We start from the raw sequence: 21,081 nt of genomic DNA on the forward strand, positions 1-21,081 counted from the left end.
TATATTTTTCTGTATACACAAAGGTCTGATTCTCCTCCTTTACTGTTATAAATCCAGGGTAATTCCACTGAAGTCAACTGCGCTACCCAAGTGTGAAACTGTTGTAAGCAAGAGGAGAATCAAGTGCAAAGTGTTTTGCTACTTATATAATGTATACATAAATTAACTCTTGCCTTTATAAACCTCTAGGTTTGGTGTTTTGTTTCTGGTTTGGGTTTGGTTGTTTTTTGTGGCTTTTCTTTTGGTAGACAGCTCTTTTATTACATTTTAGATTAGATTTTACAGGTGGAATTATCAAAAGCAGCAGTGGCCTAACTCTGATTCTACTTAAGTCAATGTTAAAATTCCACTTGACTTAAGTAGAAAGAGAGTTAAGTCAACTTTCAAAATTAATAGGCACTAGGTTTAAAACAAATATAAAGTAGTACTTCTTCGGACCACACACAGTCAATCTGTGGAACTCTTTGCTAGGGGATGTTTTGAAGGCCAAAAGCACAACAGAGTTCAAAAAAGAATTAGATAAGTTCATGGAGGATAGGTGCATCAACAACTATTAGCCAAGATGGTTGGGGCATCACCCCATGCTCTGGATGTTCCTAAACCTCTGAATTCCAGAAGCTGGGACTGGATGACGGAATGGATCACTTGATAAATTGCCCTATTCTGTTCATTCCCTCTGAAGCATCTGGCACCAACCACTGTCAGAAGATAGGCTACTGGACTAAATGGATCATTGGTCTGACCCAGGCTGGCCATTCTTATGTTCGTAGGTGCTTTTAAAACTCCCTACTCACATGCAGTAAATTTCCATTTTGGGTCTGCTTTTTGTAGCTACAGTGATAGCACTTATAGCTTTGTCCATTTTAAGAAGTATTGACAGTTCCCTTTTAAGTATGGGGAATATTTCTCAAACAGATAGAATCTTTCAACACGGAAGAAAATTTTAAGATGTGGCCACTATGATGACTTAGGTTGTTGAGGCAGAACCCTATTCTCCCCACCAAGGTTCACCTCAACCAGCTAATCTGTATTAAAGTACAATTTGCCCTGTTTACACTGAGATTTTAAAACATGTTAAAACATCCAGACACCTTTTTTTGCTATTCCAGATAGGGTCTATCTGAGGAATAATAGTGAGTGGAGAAGGCTAGAAGTCTAACCAGACCTTCCTCAAAACATGCTTCCATAACATCTCAGAGGAATCAAGGTAACAACCCTTCACCCTGAGTATTATACAGAAAGAAATTTGTGTCATTTGGTGGCAGCATAAGTTTAAAATTTGCCCACTGAAAACAAAAGACCAAATTTCCATATTTAGTTGCATTTTAGGCCTGCACGGGCTGGATATTGGCACTAGCTACCATACCAAGTGATATTTTATTCAAATTACAGGATAATCCTTTTAATTGGGACACCCTGGTGGATGGCCTATTGTCTTGATTAATATGTTGTCTCAATTAAGAGAAGCAGCCATTTGAAAAAAAAATGTCTAAAAAGACTTGAAATGTAGTAAAATTCTGTACTGAATAAAAATACAAGTATAAAAATGATTTATGCTGTATTTAATCTTTATTTCTTCTTCTCTTAACCTTTATTTGGAGACTGCTATATTAAAAGATTAGAATTTAGAATTTCACACCTGTTAAACACCTGGTTAAACACCACTTAACCCACTAGCACTAGCCAAATGTGTCCCCATTAAGCAGAAATATTGGCAACGCTGTCCCTATTAAGCAGCATCCATTACCATTCACTGTCATTAGGCTAAATCATTTCCCTGGGACACAATCTAATTTAACAGATTTCTTGATTAAGAGCATCCTGATTAAGTGGAAAATACTGAATCAGTAAATTTGCATGTAACATGTGAAGGCTTCTGGCCACTGAAGTCCTATCCCATCTGTCTGGTTTGCAGGCCAAGCTTGGAATCCTGGGTGTGATGTTCTGTACCTAAGGAATTGCCTAGGAGAGTTGCACATTCTAACAGGGCTGGGGGAGTTTTCTAGGAAGCAACTGGGCCAATTAACAGAGTGCAGAACTGATGGAGTTGGACTGAGATTCTTTCTTGGAAATGCTCTTGTGAGACTAAATACTGTTTCCCTTCTTATGGCTTTGTATCAGTGTAGGAAATCATCCCTGTTTGATTGGCATAGAGGATTTAATTTATTGGTTACACATATAGCACAGTGTCTTTTATAATCTCTGTAGTATTAAATTGTTCATTGTTTGTTTAATTTTGTGTGTGTGTGAATTCAGTGACGGATTGACAAGCTCAGAGAATAAAGTTCTCCATTCATACACCATGTATGGCACAGACAGTGGGAATGCAAGCTTCCCAAATACGCTTCCCAATGTGCTTTAAGACTGTTCTGTAGAAATTATCTGCATGGGTGAAAGAGGAGTCTTGTCTCTATGATCCATTGAACCCCCTGGCCTCCACTGAGACTGCAGACAAGGGTGTCAATAAATGCCAGGTCTCGTGGTAATTTTCCAGGAGGAAGCAGACTCAGCAAGTCATTTCCAGGTAAGGTCACCAAAATCTCACCTGATGGTGATTACTTTCCATTGCTACTAACCTCTTATGTTGGTCCTCAACAGTGACCTACCCACAACTGGAAGGTTCAATCTCCCATGCCCAATCCTGTGTGGTTCCACTTTAGTGTCTGCTTATTAATGGAACTCAGTCACCCTCACCTGGTACTGGTGATGGATTAGATCTGCCTACTGAAAGTACGTTACTCCAGGGGCAAAATGTTGACATAATTTACATTTGCTTGGATGGTTAACTGAATCAAAGAAAAGGGTTTATACTGGGGGCTGAAGGGCCATAGACTCCCCTTCCACCCCCATCTGACCATCCCATTCCCCTTTCAGGTGTCCCCTCCCAGCAGCCTAACCCCCTGGCCCATGAGTCCCTACACCCATCCCTTCCAATTTGAAGGAGTGGCATTGCCACTCAGGTTTGGCCCAGACAAAAAGTGGTCAGGCCATGGCCCAGTTGGCCCCTGCCAGCACTGTGGTCTATGGTATATGACTCCTAAAACTAATACTTTAAAATTAAATATATATATTTTAAAAATTAATAGCTCAACACTACACTCTGCAGTGCATATGTGACTTTATATGCTCTATAGTTACTGACCCAAAACTGTGGTTATTTCCCAGAGAACCATACATTCTGCAGATCCTTTTTTAGTTTTGATTGGCCTACTAGTGACCATTCCGATTATCTAAGTCAAATGTCTGCAACCTTGATTATTTCTCAATCACTACTAAGGTAGCTTACAAAAGACTGCTTTCTAATGTGCTACAGCTCTCTGTTTATATATTCATATGGCACTTATCACTGTCTCTCTGAAGCAACTGATTGTCAGAGGGAGTGTGCATGCAAATTTCTACTGAAGTCAATGAGAGCTGAGGGTGCTCAATACCTCTGAAAATCAGGCCCCGATCCACTAAGGGACTTAGGGGTTTTAGGTGCCACGAAAAATCCCTGGAATGACCTAAGATACACCAAGATTTAGTTAGGCACCTAGGCTCCCTATACAATGAATGGGCAGAGATAGGAACCTTAGCACATAATCTGCAAAAGCCAGCATAATAGGCAGGGAGCTGTGTAAGCTAACCAATGGGAGATGCCAAAGAGAGGGGTGTGTCCTAAACCCTGTCCCTCTCAGGAAGTGAGGCACCTATTTCTGCTTGTGATCCACCATAAAGAACCCCTCTCCTGGAGTCAGGTGGCTTAGGCAACTAAGTCATTTTTTATGAGAATAAGTCAGGCACCCACCTGACTCCACACAAAACAGGAGGGAAGGGGAGAAAAAGGAAGAGGTGGAGATGGCCTGTCTTTAGGGTGACCAGATATCAAGTATGAAAAATCGGGACAGAGTGCGGGGGCAGGGGGGTGTAATAGGCGCCTATATAAGAAAAATCCCCAAATATTGGGATTGTTCCTATAAAATCAGGACATCTGGTCACCCTACCTGCCTTATATGCTTTAACTGAGTAGTCAGAGCACACGCTGGGGATATGGGAGAGCAGTTCAGTTCCCCCTCCGCCTGATGAGGAGAAGGGATTTGAACAGCCAAACCACAGTTCCTAATGGTTTATGTTAAAAAAGAAGAGAAGAGAAGAGAAGAGGAAAATCTTTAATGCCCCGTGAAAGAATTTCTGAGCTAGATATTCAGCTGGCATAAATCAGCATAGTTTCATTGACTTTGAAGGCACTAGGTCAATTTACACCAACTGAAGATCTGGCCCTCTTTTTCAGGGCAATAAGGGGTCACATTCATAGTTGTATGGCCTATCATTACAAAACACAAGTCAATGCAATAGGATAGTACGGTGATTATTACTATGGAGAAGCCTAATATAAACAGACATAGATGGAGGAGGAGAATACAATTACACTAAAATCAGGAAATGAAGTGTTTCCACAGCACCTAGATACTACAATGATGGACACCCTAAAAAGACATGGATAAATTAGATAAGTGATTGAGGAGAAAGGAACAGCATAGAAGAAGAAAAGAGTGGGTAGGTGTGAGGTGTGGAGAGTGTGAAAGAAGGCTGGGAGAAATAGCAGGAGAAGAGGCAGATTTGGACTAGAGCAATGCTGTGCAAAGGCTTAAAAACAAACAGGACAAGGACTTGATGCATAAACTTGATACAGAAAGTGAAGGGAATCCACTGGAGGGATATGTTCAGAAATTAATGTTTCAATATGCCATTTTATAATCTCACATCCACACCATGCTGTGTTGATACCATATTTGACCAAGTGCACCAGTGTGTTTAATCTGAATGTAAGATTATGATAGATCACACAATACAGGAAGGAAACCAAGTGACTTGCACTCCCTTTTCAAATCTTAGCATATTAAAGTTTAGATTGTGGCAGCAATACAATTAGTAAAGTCTACCAGACTCGCCACAAGAGAACAGGAATATTATACAGAACATCCCAGAACCACTTGGCCATTTGTTAGACATTAACAAAGCCCTCATTGTGCCAGCAAGACTGTTAGAGCAGCAAATAAATTTGGTGCATGTGTTTTAATTTGATACAGCAAGGCACAGTCTGCCCAATTTTCTAAGGAGGGCAGAGGGACCCAAAGCACCTGATCACTATTAAGCCATCTCTTATTGCTTATGAAGAGGAGAGCCTGTATTGGCAGTGCACTGATTTAAGCGGGGAGGGACATGGTTGCAGGAGGAGAAGCATAAACCTGCTCCTGCTCACCACCAACAACTTTAATTCAGGCACCAGTAATGAGGTGGCTAGGTTGGAAGGGGAATGGGATACAGGATCTGGAGTGCTTTATCCGCTCCAAGACCAATGCTGGTTTTGGCACTACTTTCGCTCTAGCAAATTACAGAAAAACAAGCAGGTGCTAGCAATCTGAGAGACCACATGCCAGCTACAGCTGCTTCAAACTGATTCAATTACATCTGCCTGAATAGTCCCAGGACATTGAACTGGTTGAAGAGACCCATAGCTTGAAGGGAGACGAAGTCCATTCTGATTTTAGTGCCCTATTAAAATGAAGTGCAAGTCTCCCTTGGGGGAAAAAAGAAAAATTCAAATAGATCTGGAAGCAGGTGATCATTTCCAACCTTAGGGATAAGAGGGAAGCTTGGGGGGTAGCATGTTTGCACTAATGCTACAATATACTGAGAAAGCCCTTTGGAGCTCAGGCCTTAAAAATACTCTGAAACAGTCTGACAGCATTGCCTTGTTTCCCAAAACACTGGGTGCAGCATATTTGCTGAACATGCTCTTGGGATCGGGACTTCACTCCAAACCTTGTTTGTACAAAAAGGGGCCAAGCAGCTGGGAAATTCTGGAGTGCAGTGTGTCCTCGTTAGTTCCCATCTGCCATCAGAACTCAGCTCGTGGCAAGTTTGGCTAAGTCCTGGTGTTCTCAGGTCCAAATCTGGGTCATTTTTAATTACACTATACAGAATTCAGAGTGCAGTTTTTAAATCCTTATTATACAGCGCAGAAGAACGGGCAGCTCTCCAACTAATCAATTTTTTAAAAGTACATATATAAAAATTTTAAACCGGGCTAGACAGACAGTGGGTGGAAGAGAGAAAAAAAAAAAAGTATGAGTGAGTACAGGGGTTAGTTAAGAGAACTGTTAGCAAAAGTGGGTCACCAGCAAGTTCTATTTGAAAACTTCAAAGGAAGGGGGAAAAAACCTCTCTTCATTTATAAGACAGAGAAACTGATGTATACAATTCACATTGCTCTTAATGTCAGCATGAGTTACCCACAACAATGCAGCACAGTTTACTGTAAAGACAGGAAGGACGGTCTTGTGGACCTGGGTTCTATTCCTGGCTCTGTTACAGTCTCCTTGTGTGGCTTGGTACAGTTACTTTCCTCACTCAGTAGAACAAGGATTATACGCCTTACCACACATAGACGTAGTCCCAAAAGGGGTTATGAGGTTTACCAGTTGAAAACTATGGTGGGATGCTTGGGTAGAAGGTGATAAAGAATTGCAGGATGATAATATAAATGCCTACAAAGATAATGCATTTTGGATTGTACAAGAAAGACTTAGTCTCTCCCATCCTATGTCCATTCAATATCCATTGGTCAGGGTCTGAAAAGAACACAAGGTCGCTAGCAGAAATAATCATCATCATCGTCATCATCATCATCACCACTACCACCGCCACCACCAGACGAAAAAAGTACTGCATATTGCTAACTGAGGAGAAATTTGGGATTAAGATTCGGCTCAGTATCCTATCTGTACAAATTGGACAACAGCTACTGTCAAAGAAGATGTCCAGAGACTACCATGCTGCAGATTCAAAAAAGCCAGAGCAAATCTTCATTGACAGGTGCTGACATAAAGCTAGTTCAGGAATGGAGGAGGATGATCAATGAGCAGAGTAAATACAGATGCACTGAGACACACTTGTCTGGAAAGGTATAATATTCTGCCACCCTCTACTCCAAGCATTTTCTTGCTTGTGTTTCTAGTTTTGTAACAATAAATCATATGTATTAACAAACCTCTCTTAAAGAGGGTTTTAAATCCCTTGCTGTTGATCTTACTATCTCACTGTAGTCTTCACCTTGGACTTGACAAATTACAGAAGTTGTTAATAAAACAAAGGTGTGATACTTGATAGCCCTTTTTAACTGCTTCCTTGGCAAGTGCTGTATGCCATGCATCCTCCAAATCCTTTGTTGCTAGATGTACCTACACTGCACGTAGCATACTGCGGCCCATCACAGTGCTATGTTGGGTAGTTCAAAAGCAACTACCTGAGAAAAGACTAAGCAGTGAGGACAGGTCAGTAGTGGTAGCAGATGATGACTCCTGCTGGGCATCCAACAGCTTAGACGTTTGAGAGTTCCTCACATGTTTGCAAACGGGCATGCAGATTGAGGAGCCGAAATTCATTAGGATGCGGATTTTTGGAGAAGTAGCATTATTTGAATCAAAGTCTATCCATCTTTATTAAAGACAACATCGGGCAAAACACACACACTCTAATACAAACACCCTAGTCATAACCCTCCTTTCCCTACCTTACGGTAATAAGAAGCAGTTTGTGAATGAGGGAGCATATGAAAATGTTAACACACAGGAGTGTACTACTCACTGAAAAGAACTTGTGACAAAGTAGGATTAATAAAATATTACAGAAAATTCACATGTATGCCTCAGTTTCTTCTATATTTTGCATGGCTACCCAGTGGGGGAAAAGGGACTAAGATTGCTCTCAGGGCAGGCTGAGAGACATAAGTGTGTATGTCGCCTAGCTGTCTGAGTATGAGTGGGTCATTAAAAAGGACTGGCCGAGGCTGACTCCATATCAGTGGAAAATCCAAGAAGACAATGCAAAAACCAATCAACAGGATATTGGCACCTAGCAACCAACAACCCAGAGGGAGATGGATTTCCCTGCCTCTCAGCAGGGAAGCTGAGACCCCAGCTCGAGAACAAAGGAGTGAAGGTGGGAGGATAGAGTGTTGGCTTCTGGAGGAAGCGAGGATTCTGGACTCTCACCAGGGAATTGATCAAGGAGATCAGACTGAGAGAGATACAAAGCCTGAACACAGGGTTCATCTACAGCCTGGCTGGGGCTCTGGGCTAATCAGAATGGACGATGCTTTAACCTTCATTTCTCTGTGCTAACCTAAGGACTTGCTATACTGTGTTCTAGTTGATTTATAAACCCTACTGTTTTGACAACACTGCCTAAGTGTCATTTTAAATACTTAGTGTCTTGCATTAATCCCTGAAGAGTGTACAAGGAGTCTACAACTGTTGGAGTCATTGAACGGAGCTCACGATATGAAGCAGGAGTGCTGAAGCAGAGGTTCAGTCTTAGGAGGCAGTGAGGCCGCATGGCCTACCCTGGAGGAAGAGTGAGCCCCTCTGGGGTCCGGTACACTGAAGGGGTTCCTCCTACAGTCTGTTCCAACGCTACGGGTGTAGCACTGATCCCGTAGATCTGTGACAAAGCTATGTACTAACATCCATCCACTGCAAATAATGTTTATTGAACTTCTTAAATACATGGGAATGTGCCAGTCCTGTGTATGCACTTCAGTGTTTCCAAGGGGCTGGTCTCCTTACAGAGCTTTTCACTGTACAGACTCCATCTGAACACCTGCAGTGACAACAGGAACACAGCCTGGCCTATTAAACACAGCTCACTTCACCCTTGTATGAAAAAAAAGCTGCTCAATGAGATCAGTTCTTGTGCTCCAAACTCCTTAACACCATGCATATTCGATTGTTCTTTTTGGGTGTTGGGCTGATTTAAGGCAGTGCCATTGATTTGTCTCAGGGTATAAGGATACATAATGGACATTCAAAGAGACATTACAGGTGCCACAAAACTACAGGCCATGAAGAGTTAAGTAACATTAGTTCCCTGGTATTGTTTGTTTTGCAGCAGTTAAGAATTTCCAGCAATGAAAAAAATGCCTGCTAACTTGCCTCATTGGAGGCTGGAAGTAGAGGCCTTCATAGGAAAGGTTCACCCTTGCCTAAAAAGACCCAAGCAATCTGTATTTGCACATGAATTAATTTCATGAGTTTCAAGAGAAAATCATGCTCCATGTTTTTATTTGACTATTTTCCAGAACTTTTTCTCCCCCACCCATGATTTTGTTTAAATTTGCTTTTCACTGTCATCTGCCATGTGCCAGCCAAAGAGAGGTGTCTAATGCTGTAGTGTATATTCCAGTGCTCCAGCAGCCATTTCCTGGGCTTTGACCATCACCTGTGGTCCAACAGCACCACAAAAGGTATCACTCTCTGTCAATCCCACTGGCTGAATTATAAAGAAGAATGAACACTGGCCTCTGAAGAAACTTTACATTCCACCTTCCAGACATGTGCAGGTTTTACAATGGAAGTCAGAACATTGTTGTGTTACATCATCTCTATGTAAAAGGAATCAGTATATGAAAATGCAACACATATCATCATGTGTTTAGTAAACACACAACACGTGACTTCCATGTACAGTGCAGCACAGCTATTATTACTGGCTTACAACATGCCCTAACCTAACAGAAGAGGTCTCTTCAAATATCTGCCTTTTGTGACTTTAAAAACACTGGTATAGGATCAAAATGAATTTGCTAACTTCCTATGCTTCCATTATGTACCGTAGGCTGGTATGCATGTAGCAGTCACGGCACCAACATGAGTGCTAAACAAGGTCAAAGGCTATTCAACTATAGAACTAAAAGGTATCATATATATTGTCTTGGAAACTGATATTACATGTTTACTGTTCCAAAATTAAACACTGCAGGTAAAATCCTGGCCCCACTGAAGTCAGTGGGGAGTTTTGCCATTGATTTCAATGGGGCCAGAATTTCACCCTGCATGGGCAGATAAAAGACCCAAAACCACAGATCTCAAAACATTATCAGGCACTCCACATTGCCTTACCTTCCCTCACTGACTAATCACAAAAGCAGTGGCTAATAAACTCTGAAGGGACTCTATGCTGAAGAAGAAATGTGACTTGAGTTTTTAAGATGATAAAAGATATAATGAGAGTAGACACTCTCTTTGAATTTATGCAAATGCCACAGGACTTAAGGACACAATTAAAAGTTTACAATAATATTTTTCACTTCTTTACTACTTCCCATCCAAGGATCTCAACATTCCTGACATTCAAGAATTAAGCTTGTGAGGGAGCAACCATCATTACCCCCATTTTATAGATGCAGAAATCAATGCACAGGGAAGTTGATCGACTTGGCTCAGACCATACAGCAAGTCATGGTGGTGTTGGGATGAGAACACAGGATTCCTTGGCTCCTTGTGTTCTGGCCATTACACCACACTGACTCTTATTGCTGAATAGCCACTTTTCTATTATGTTAACTAAGAAGTTCAACAGCAATATCAAGTAAAGGTCCATGCCAACACTTCATGCCATCTAATAGATACTCTTCCACTCTTTCTTGATCTAGGTCAATAAAGTGGTTGTAACACCTTGTACTGTCATCAGTTCCACTGTGTGTCTAAAGGAGATTTTCTGGAAGTTTCAGAAAAGAAGACACTGATACAAGCATAAGTAGGAAACAGGCTATAGTGTATTCAGTCCTTCTGGGCTGAACCAGTATGAGCATAAATAGGGTTTAAAGCAATCTCAAAGAAATGCCAGATTTGCCATTGTGAGGATGGGGATGTCAATCGTTCATAATATTTTGAGATTTGGACAATTGTTCAAATCTACTGATAAAATACTGACTTATTTTGAGTAGGGCAGAAAAGAGATGTTTATGCTCGAAAACATAGAGCAGATACAAAGATGAAATGGTCTGAATTTGCCAATCAGGGAGTGCTGTGTGACTGAATCAGTTGCTAAGATGATGCTGAGGGTAGACCCAGACAGGGCTTGTATCAGTGTCTTCTTTTCTGAAAGATGTGATTGTTAGCCCCAGTAGACAAATTACAGAACTGGCAACCTCAAGAGATCAGAACCAACAATAAAAATAAAAATGAATTATATCAGATTTCCAACCTAAAATGCACACCGGCCCACCCAACAAACCAAAACAAAAAAACACACTGTTCCCAGGCTACAAGCCCTTGTGCTCCACATGGCATCACTGCAAAAAGATCCTGAAAAGAACATGAAATGTAGAGAAAAATACCCTGTGGTGAGGAATGTCTGTGCTTCTCTCCTCGTTTGCAAGTCAAGAAAGCACTGGTTCACAATTAATCCCTGCCTCACTTCCCTGCCCCTCACCAATGACAAACTCACCTTAGAGCTCTCTAATTCTTTTCTTGGCTAAGTATGCAACTTCAAGTAACCCAGCCTTGATCAAAGGCACAAATGAAGAAAAATCAGCCAAGAGTTTGCCATGATCAGTGCCTGTCACATAACACAAGCAACCTGCTAAGGAGCTGCTATGTGCTCTCTCAAAGTCACAGCTGCCAGCAACAATTGAGCAAGTGCAGCCTAGCTTTTCACAGGATTCCTGCCTGTTGCCCAGGAACCACACAAAGCATTGGAGATTTCAAACAGGTGCAAACAGTGCTTTTCTCCCATGCCTTGTCCTCTAGTGCATCAGACTGCACAGCATCAGTAATGGTTACACAAGATGAACTAAGCAGCAGAAAATTAAGTTTTAAAATGGGATCAGAGCCCATATTGATAAGCTACACATTTATAGCAATGAGAACAATGGTCTGGACTAAAGTGGTGTGCACATGATGCTAAACAAAGAGTCAGTCAGGCTTGCCATTATGAAGACTTTGTACGCAGTGTTGTAGCCATGTTGGTCCCAAGATATTAGAGAGACAAGGTGGGTGAGGTAATATCTTTGACTGGACCAACTTTTCTGTTGGTGACAGAGACAAGCTTTCGAGCTCACACAAAGCCCTTCTTCTGGTCTGCGAAGACTTGTTTTTTTCAGGAATTTATGACTGTATTACAATTTCTGTTGGATAATTCTTCTAAATTTGTCTACATTTTTATCCAAGAAAGGATTTTTTAAATTTGAAAAGACGTCACTCTGGAACATTGTATGACCACCAAAATAAATGAGAACTGTATATTTTTAAGCAGAATTTTTAAAAATGAGTATGTGTAGGAATTTTGTTTCTATTTTAAATATTTGTGTATAATGTTAAACTGTAAGCGTACAGTATGCATAGTGTGTATAATTTATATATATATAAACACACATATAATTATATACACACGCTATACATACTGTATATGTGCAGACACCTGTTTAACATAGTAATCTTTTGAATATACAGTTCCTGTGCATGGGTGGTACGCAGCAGACTGAAAAAATTCTTTCAGGATTGAAAATCCATGAGGTGAATATTTTTTAAAAGTAGATTTTGTCAGGAGAGACTGTAATGGCTCCAGAATGGTTTATTTTGTCAATATCATCTACATCACATTAAGGTCATCTGAGTGTATTCTGAGCCACATTCTGATGTCACTACTTAGGCAAATTCCTGTTGATTTGAGCAGGAGTCTTGTCTGAGCAAGGATCGAGGAGAAACTGATTAGGGACTACAGGATTGGCTCTGTTACATTATGATTAACTGGGGGCTGCTGTCCATTTGGGATGCTTTGTAAGCCTACTCATCCCAGTAAGTAAAGTGAAGCCTGGAGCAAGACTTTCTCAATGTTTCTCCAAGATTGCAATCATACCGACATAAACATCAAGGCTGCTGTCTAAAATGGAACTATTCTGTTATATTTTTCTTTCTCCACTTCTGCTTTCCAGTTGGATGGAAGGCTGCAAAGGCTGAAGGGTTCTCTTGTACAGAAGCCAACGAAAACAAAGGTAAACTTAGAATTTTCATTAACTGTAAATTACAAGAGCAAACAGAATAAGGATTGATGTGAGCAAGAGGGAATGCTAAAGCCTTACCAAATGTAATGTGTAATGCCTCAACCCAAACATATTTTGGGATGACTGCCAGGAAGATGGGTATAAATGTGAGAGGTTTAGCAGAGAACAGTTTGAGCTAAAATGTGTAAAGTTTTCATTTGTTCTAAGGAAACATTCATCTCTAAGTAAAAACAGGGCCCCATTAAAAACCAAATTCTGCAACTAAACTAAATCTTCCTGGGCAAAGCAACTGTTCCTAAACTAACCATATACATAATTTTCAAGATTGTTTATGGTGGCAACTAAGTTTATTATTTTGTGTGACACTGCCATAGATCAGTTTGGCAGCTGAACACTGCAACTCTCTTGTCTCCTGGAAGAGCATCTCATCTGTAGATGGTTTAATGCTCTAATGATGGTGATAGTTCTAGTCACATAACGATGAAAATACGGTTAGTTATTCAAAGGTTTCTCAACCAGTCATTCAGTCAATCCAACCACAGTATTCCTCCAGTGGATACAAATTGATCTGGTCATAGGCTAGCATTCCCACAGTCAATTTTGGCAATATAGTGGGACCCAAACGTTTTCATGTGCAGCCTCCTCTCTGTGTCCATCACTTTCATGTACCACTTCAGTTTACATTTGTTGGTTGTCAGCATACCACCTTGCTTACCATCAAAGCTCTTAAGCAAAAACTCCTAAAAGTAGAGGATGTAGCAACCTGAACTGCCAGACAGGTTCTATAACGGAAAGTATCCTCCTCCAGGGCAATCAATTATGGGATTTATGTAAGAAATCCAAGTACCCTGTGTGGTAGAAGCAGTGGGGTAGAAGAGGCATCATGAACAACTCCCACAATCCTCTTCTCCAGCAGCAACAACAGAGGCCTTATGGAATAGCTGTCTAGATTGTCTCAGAATGCACTGATACTACATTGGTTAGGCAGTATGACAGGCACTGAGCCATGGCTGAGATTGTAGACAAACTGCAGTGGGAGTGTATGAGATAAGAGTGGCATGGCCTGATTAACCAAAACATTTGTACATCAAAAGTAGTGCATAACCTGTGACCACAGTTCATCTTCCATCCGACAAATGAAAGGCAACTCCTGTGGAAACCAAAAAGCTAAAGAAAAAATGTATGTGGCACTGTTTGCAATAAAATTACTATGAGCTTCCAATGCAGGCTCATTCTTTGCCTTCTGTTTCCAGGCTGCCCTCCTCGTTAGTGAAACATCCACTTCTCTAGGCAAGGAAGGCATCTGCACCACTATTTTTTCTCTTTCAGGGTATATACATACTAATAAGGTCCCCAAAAGCAGTTTTACTAGAGACCACTTCAACTTTCGTGATCTGGTTATTTCAAAGAGACAATATCATGGATTAACAGGTTACACTTCGCCTTGGGCTTCTGCAACTCAAGATTTTGTTGGGGGACTTTGATTCTCCCTAATCTGTATTCAGCTTTTTAAAAAAGGGCAAACTCCCAAAGCCTTTAGTCTCTGAAGACAGGAAAGTCCACAGGGCACGCCAATGAAATTCTGAGATTCAGGAATCCTCTAGAAGAGTTTCACAGAAGAATTTGCAATCCCTTATTTGGCAGGTGACCAGGACCCTCCAGTACGTCTCTCCTCCTGCAATGAGATGATGACAACAGAGATGTCTCCCCCTGTGCTGAGGAGGGCAAATCTGAAAGAATTCTGCCTCTGTGCAATATTTGGTTCAGTCCAGCTGGTAGAGATTAAATCTGCCAAAGTAACCCTGACAATATACATACACAGTGCTACTAGTCACCAGAAGTAGATCTTAGCCTCTTCCTGTATTAAAATTTGTCTTTGATTTTCTGTGGAGAATGTCTACTTTAATGCTATCACTGGCAAGAGAACTGGAAGAGCAGTTCCAGTTATGTGCTAATGCAGGTCAGCTGGAAGTGATTATTCATTCTTTGAATCCAAGGTTGCCATTGACTGAATGGCAGACAAAGACACTTCTTAAGTTGTTCAAGGAAAACAGATAGAAGTTCACCCCGTGTGACAGCATTTAATGGCGTCAACAATTCCAGGGGCTCTCTCTGAACACTCAATAAGCATCCATAGGCAGCATGGTATCAGCCAAATACCAGCAGTTTGGCTACAACTCTGGAGGCACTATTTCCTCTCTAAAATGAGACAGTCAGCTGTAATTTAGAGGGGAGAGAGCCTCAACATGGCTCTGACAGCAGTCAAGGGAAAACTATTCTTTTCCCCAATAGCTTCTTAAAATAGACTAGGTTTCAGAGTAACAGCCGTGTTAGTCTTATTCGCAAAAAGAAAAGGAGTACTTGTGGCACCTTAGAGACTAACCAATTTATTTGAGCATGAGCTCATGCTCGTGCCACAAGTACTCCTTTTCTTTTTGTAAAATAGACTAGTGGGTTTGGTGCCAGACCACAGAGGGTGCCATTGACACTCCACTCCACAGTAAAAGCTACCATACATTTTAAAAGAGCTTCAATTATATATTCAGCCCCAGCAGGGCTATAACCCAACTTTAGATCTCTTATAGACTGTCCCTTCTTACTCAAGTTATGGTTATATAAGACATTATTCCATAAAGAAAATCATCAAACTATATCCTATATATTCAAAAACCTATAGGGTACTTTATCCAGACCTAAGCAAACATGGAGACTACTTCTGAAGAGCATCTATGGTACCATGCAAGCCATAACTCTTCTGTTTTGGATTAATACACTTTCATTTTATAGCAATGCCAAGCTGTTCTTTCAAGTGCATTGTATTGCTTTTTGCTCACACACAATTATTTATAACCCAAGGCATTTATCTCCTACTAACCTTCTGTTTTGGTCCAATATACACAAAATGTTACTTTAAAAATTAAGATACCTATGTGAGCAAACTCCACCCAATCAGTGCCAGACTCAAGAGTGAGCAACCATAGTGGCCACCTTGGGCACCAACTTCTAGGCATGCTAAATCAACAGCCAGGGTGTGGGTGCCATGTTGCTTGGCCAGCTGGCCTTTTTTTTTTTTTTATACACTGCTCGGAGTGCAGAAACATTTTCTGCTCTGAGAAGCAGAACACCTGGAACCACCTTTGAGTACAATATTTTAGAGGCCAAATTCTGCCCTCTATTTTTTGCATACAATCCCAATGAAGTCAAGAGACTTATAATTACAGTCCAAACCATATTTCTTCAAACTGGGTAATAGATGTACTTTACTGTATTTTATGTAGAAAAGCAGTGCACCAGTGAATAGACACTGAACTTGGGATCGGTAAACATGAATGCTATTCCTCACACAGTGACTAAATTATTGCATAACCCTGACCAAGTCAATTATATGCTCTGTGCCTCAGTTTCCCCATCTATACAATGAAGATGCTGATACTTGTCCTTTGTAAAGCACTTTGAGACTCTCAGATTAAAAAACAGAAATAAGTATTATTGTTATTATTATTATTATTATGCTGAAACTTCTAAAACACTCTGGTATTTCTGAAAGAAGATACAGATTATATTGTGCGTGATTAAGTTTTGCTAGAAAAGTTTCTTGCTATTGTGCTCTTAACGGAATTTATACCTTTCTTATAACTATGCTGAAATTGTCTGTATATATAATGTGTATTTTCAACCAAATGAATTATTTATGGTTATTATAGCTATAATATGAGGATATGATGACACCATACAATGTTAATATAGGATTTTACCTTTTTGTGAGAATTTTGGGCTTGATACAATTCATATTTAAATAAATAGGAATCTTCCCATTGATTTCAGTGGAAGTTGGATTGGGCCCTACATTATTTTCTCACAGGCAATGATTCTTCAGCTAAAGTATCATTTAATTTTATGAAGCGTGCGATAATTAGAGAACTAAAACAATAGCAGAACATTGTGTTCTGCTTCCCCCACCCTATTCTCACCATTATTTGAAAATGATGGCATTTGATACTGAGAACAAAGAGGAGTCACTACAGTATATAAATTCCTGTGAGATACAGGAAAGTTTATAGTGATAAAGACTGACTGACAGTCAATGTATCCTTTGGTACTTCTTAAAAACCTGAGCTTAAATTTTATATCTGGAGATGGTTTAAAGACTAATTTATTTATATGTACCTTTCAGAGTACAAATGATTACATTTTGATGCCTTATTAGAAGTTTAAAGCAGACAAATTTGCATCCATTGCATCCTATTAGTCACCTGAGTAGCTTTTGAATTGTACTTTGTGTATTTACCCCATTCAGATATACACTTTCTAGATATACATGGACATACTCCAAAATGGGCACTACATACACACCACAGTTCATAGTCCAGCCATTTATGAGTTATCTATGTAAGAAAAAGCATGTAATATTTTGTATTATAGAAAAATGATATTATTTCCCAGGCTTGTATAATAAGAACAGCCCAAGAAATTTTCCCCAACCAATTTACATTTCAGATGTCACCAAGCATGGAAAATTTCAGCCCCAAAAGAGTAAATGGAAGTCATGAGCAACCGAAAACATGGGGTCAGAACCGCTGGAGCTGTTTCACAAACTTAGTGATAGCATTTGCTATGTAGTAAACGCTAAAATAATCATGCTGATGGAAAAATAATTACAAGGCAGACACTTTTTCCACTAAGTTACTTAATTTTAGTTACAACTGATAGGAATTTACAGGTGTTAACTAAGCTACAGGAGAGCTCCTCTCCAGGTTAAAAATTAACTACATATTTTAATACAAAGGGAACAATGTACAAAACAAAGTTAGATACCCAGTTCTTATCAAGATTTATGTACATTCAAATTTACATACAAATTAGACCTAACTTACTGGGAGTTATGTTTTCAGAGCAAAAAGCAAAATTTCCCAACATATTAATCATTATTCACTCATAAGTCAGGCTTGTAGGTGGCATTTGAATGAATGTGCTTTTAAAAAAAAAAAGGATAAAGTTGCCATGTTTATTTTGATGTGATATCCTAGATTCTCCATCAAAATCATCATTAAGATAGGCTCCAATTCAGCAAGGTACTTAATGGCATGAGAGTAACTTTGAGCAAGGAAATAAGTATTCCCACTGAAGTCATATGCTTAAAATTATGCACATGTAATCATCTTGCTGAATCACTGCCATAAAGGGCAGAACTTTTATTCCTCAAGTCATTACTCCAAATCTCAGTACATTTGCTGCCATATTGGATTTTGTAGCAGTATGTCCATTTTCCTGTTTACCGTGGGCCAGATCTTCAGCAGGTATAATCTAACATAAACTCGGTTTAATTTAATGAAGCTATGCCAATTTATGCCATCTGAGGATCTGACCCTGCCTTTGTGCTGCAGTGTAAAAAAATACAGCAGTAATGGTTTCTACTTTCATCATGTTCCCCGAGTCTCACAGCACCGCTTCAAGGGCCACTAATGTCCTCTATCAACACACAATATCCCCAATAGTGTCAATGAGAGTTGCGAGCCCATTTTGAGGGCTGTCTATAGCCTTAAATCTTTATTCAAATACATTACTGGAAAGGATAGCAATGAGTATTCAACACAACAGATTTCACTCCTTAGCTCCACCCTACTTGGCTTAAAAACACAACAGTCATTAACCAAAGTACATGCAGTAACTGTGCTATTTTCTTAATCCACTGTATCACAATCACGGTGTACAGGTAAATGTTATGTTTTTAAGGGCAGCCACTCTACCAAAGGTTAATTGCATGACACAACTGCATACTAACGAGTCTCTGAGGTTCCAGTTGAGGGTCTTCGTACTGAAGTGTCAAGACATAAAAATACCTAGCACCAACTATATATTGCGCTTTTAGAGCCATACATCACTTTACAAAGATTGGTAAATTGTATTATTATCCCCACTTTCACAGATGGGGAAACTTGGATATTGTAAGGAGAGGTGACTATTCCAAAGCAGACACAGACAGTGATAGAACTAGGAACAGTACTCAGGTTCTTTTATTTTCAGTTCCCTGCTCTTCCTACTGGACCTCATTGTCTGGAGTATCATGCATTACATTTTAGTAGAATCCCAACAGCCAGCGGAATTAAATGCATGTGATTTATAATGCCATCCATATTGCAAGTCCCATCTCGAAGGTAGATACTCCTCAATGAAGTGATTTGCTGGCATCTACTGTGTAGGCTGAATGCTTTCAGTTCACTGAAGACAGGAATTAGGGGTGCAGGGCCCATTATTGACAGCTCCGCACTAATTCATGCTGCTCTTCACTGAAAACAGACTCCCATGCACAGGCATAGGCTGTTCAAGTCAAAAATATATACTCAATTTCCATGCAGAAAATAAAAACCAAAAGATAAATGCTAGTAGTAAAATACACTGCTTATTAATATAATATTTTATATCAACAAAATATTAAGTGCAGTAAAATGTTCATTAATTCACAACTGGGTTACTGCAGACTGGTGGGGGCATCCATTTGCCAGTTTATCTAGGACAGCCCTGTGGGAGATGGGAAGAGAATGGTGGTGTTCTTTGGGGCATTAAGGGTATCTTGGCCCTCATCCATTTGAACTCTCTACATTTCTCAGCTTCCCTCCTGCACCTAATCATCTCTTCAACATGTAGGTTATTTTGTTTTAACCACCTCGTACCCTCAGGACTCTCAGCTTTGAGAGCTTGCTGAATGATAAACAAGCATATTGAAATCTCTGTCTTTAAATGGGTAAAACAAAACTTCTTAACATTTCACACAGAAAATACTTACTCTCCAACTACTCATTAGAATTTGCATGTTATAGCATCATGCATATTCCTAATAAGATTCCAAATGGAGAATCGAAAGGAAATGGACTCATTCTAGAAGTAAATGAACAACCAATGTCTTTATGTTGGCTTAAATGTATGGCCCAAAATGCATATAGTTTGCTATGGGTAAAATTTAACTACCTGGTAAGAACTGAAGGCCAAAACACAGGGAGTTAAAACCTGGCTCCACTAATTTTAATAGGAGTTTTGCCTGAGTAAAAACTTCAGGATTTGGCCACAAATGAACAGGGTCGCCAATGGGGAAATGAAGGAGGAAGAACAACAATGAGAGAAAAACAATCTATTAGTTTAGCAAAGAGAAGGTTAAGGGGATATCTTGATTATAGTCTATATATACCTACGTGGGGAACAAATATTTAATAATGGACTCTTCAATTTAGCAGAAAAAGCTATAATCAGGATCCACTGGCTGAAAGTTGAAGCTAGACAAATTCAAACTGGAAATAAGGCATGAAATTTTGAAAGGTGAGAGTAATTAACCATTGGAACAATTTACCAAAGGTTGTGGTGGATTCTCCATCACTGACCAATTTTAAATCAAGACTGGATGTTTTTCTAAAAGATCAGTTCTAATAATTATTTTATGAAGTTCAATGGCCTGTGATACACAGGAGGACAGACTAAACAAGAGTATCACAGTAATCCCTTCTGGCCTTCAAATCTATGAATCTATGAGAAGGATGCATTAGAATAGATGACATATGGGGGAAAGGATAAGAGTAAACAGGAAAATTTAGAGGTATGGATAGGAATGACAATATTCCATGGAGCTATTTTGGTTTCTTTAAATCTTTATTTATTAAAATGCTCTGACTCCAGGTGAAATTTCTTTGCTCAATATTTAATAGTCTTTCATTTGTCATGAAACTAGGACCTTCAAATAGATAAATGGAGTGAAGAACTCTCTAGTTTGATGGAAGCTTCTGTAACTGCATCTGTGCAGTCTGGCTGAAATGGTATTTTATAACTTCTTACAATGCTACTCGGCTGGCATTCACAGCTCGTATCTGGCCCTACATTTCTCACTGCATCAGCTCACTAGTGAGTGAGAGCTGTTTTTCTTCTTTTGCCAGCAATGGAAACACAATGGCATCTCTCTAAGGCCCTGATTCAGGAAGGTACTTAAGCAGGTGATTTTAACTGTACAAATAGTCCCACTGAAGTCAATGGGAGTGCTCACATGCTTGAAGTTAGACACACGCTGAAGTACCTTCCTGAATGAGAGCCTAACATACAAAATCAGGACACTGGTTATATCCAGAGTATTTACGACAGGTTCTGCACTTAACATGTATACATAAATATTGGTAGGAGTAACAAATTGAAGGAGAAAGGGAAGAAAAAGGAACAAATACAGAAACCGGGGAGGAAAAGATTGAGAAGTTAGTTTGGAAGAGAACAAACAACTT

At 39.8% G+C, this 21,081-nt stretch overlaps 1 protein-coding gene across 13 annotated transcripts in view; it reads right to left on the reverse strand.

Moving 5' to 3' along the window:
- Positions 1-21,081, reverse strand: part of ZBTB20 (zinc finger and BTB domain containing 20) — a 663,010-nt gene that overhangs the window by 511,530 nt on the left and 130,399 nt on the right. The window contains exon 1 of one of the 13 annotated variants that reach the window (XM_073308805.1): positions 13,674-14,316. The exons of the other annotated variants lie outside the window; for them this stretch is intronic. The gene's annotated coding sequence lies outside the window, so the exon portion shown is untranslated. Of the gene's footprint in view, positions 1-13,673; positions 14,317-21,081 lie in introns of those variants that run through there. 13 annotated transcript variants of the gene reach the window in all.

The sequence above is a fragment of the Lepidochelys kempii genome, chromosome 1 (genome assembly GCF_965140265.1).
Source record: "Lepidochelys kempii isolate rLepKem1 chromosome 1, rLepKem1.hap2, whole genome shotgun sequence".
Taxonomy (NCBI): domain Eukaryota; kingdom Metazoa; phylum Chordata; order Testudines; family Cheloniidae; genus Lepidochelys; species Lepidochelys kempii.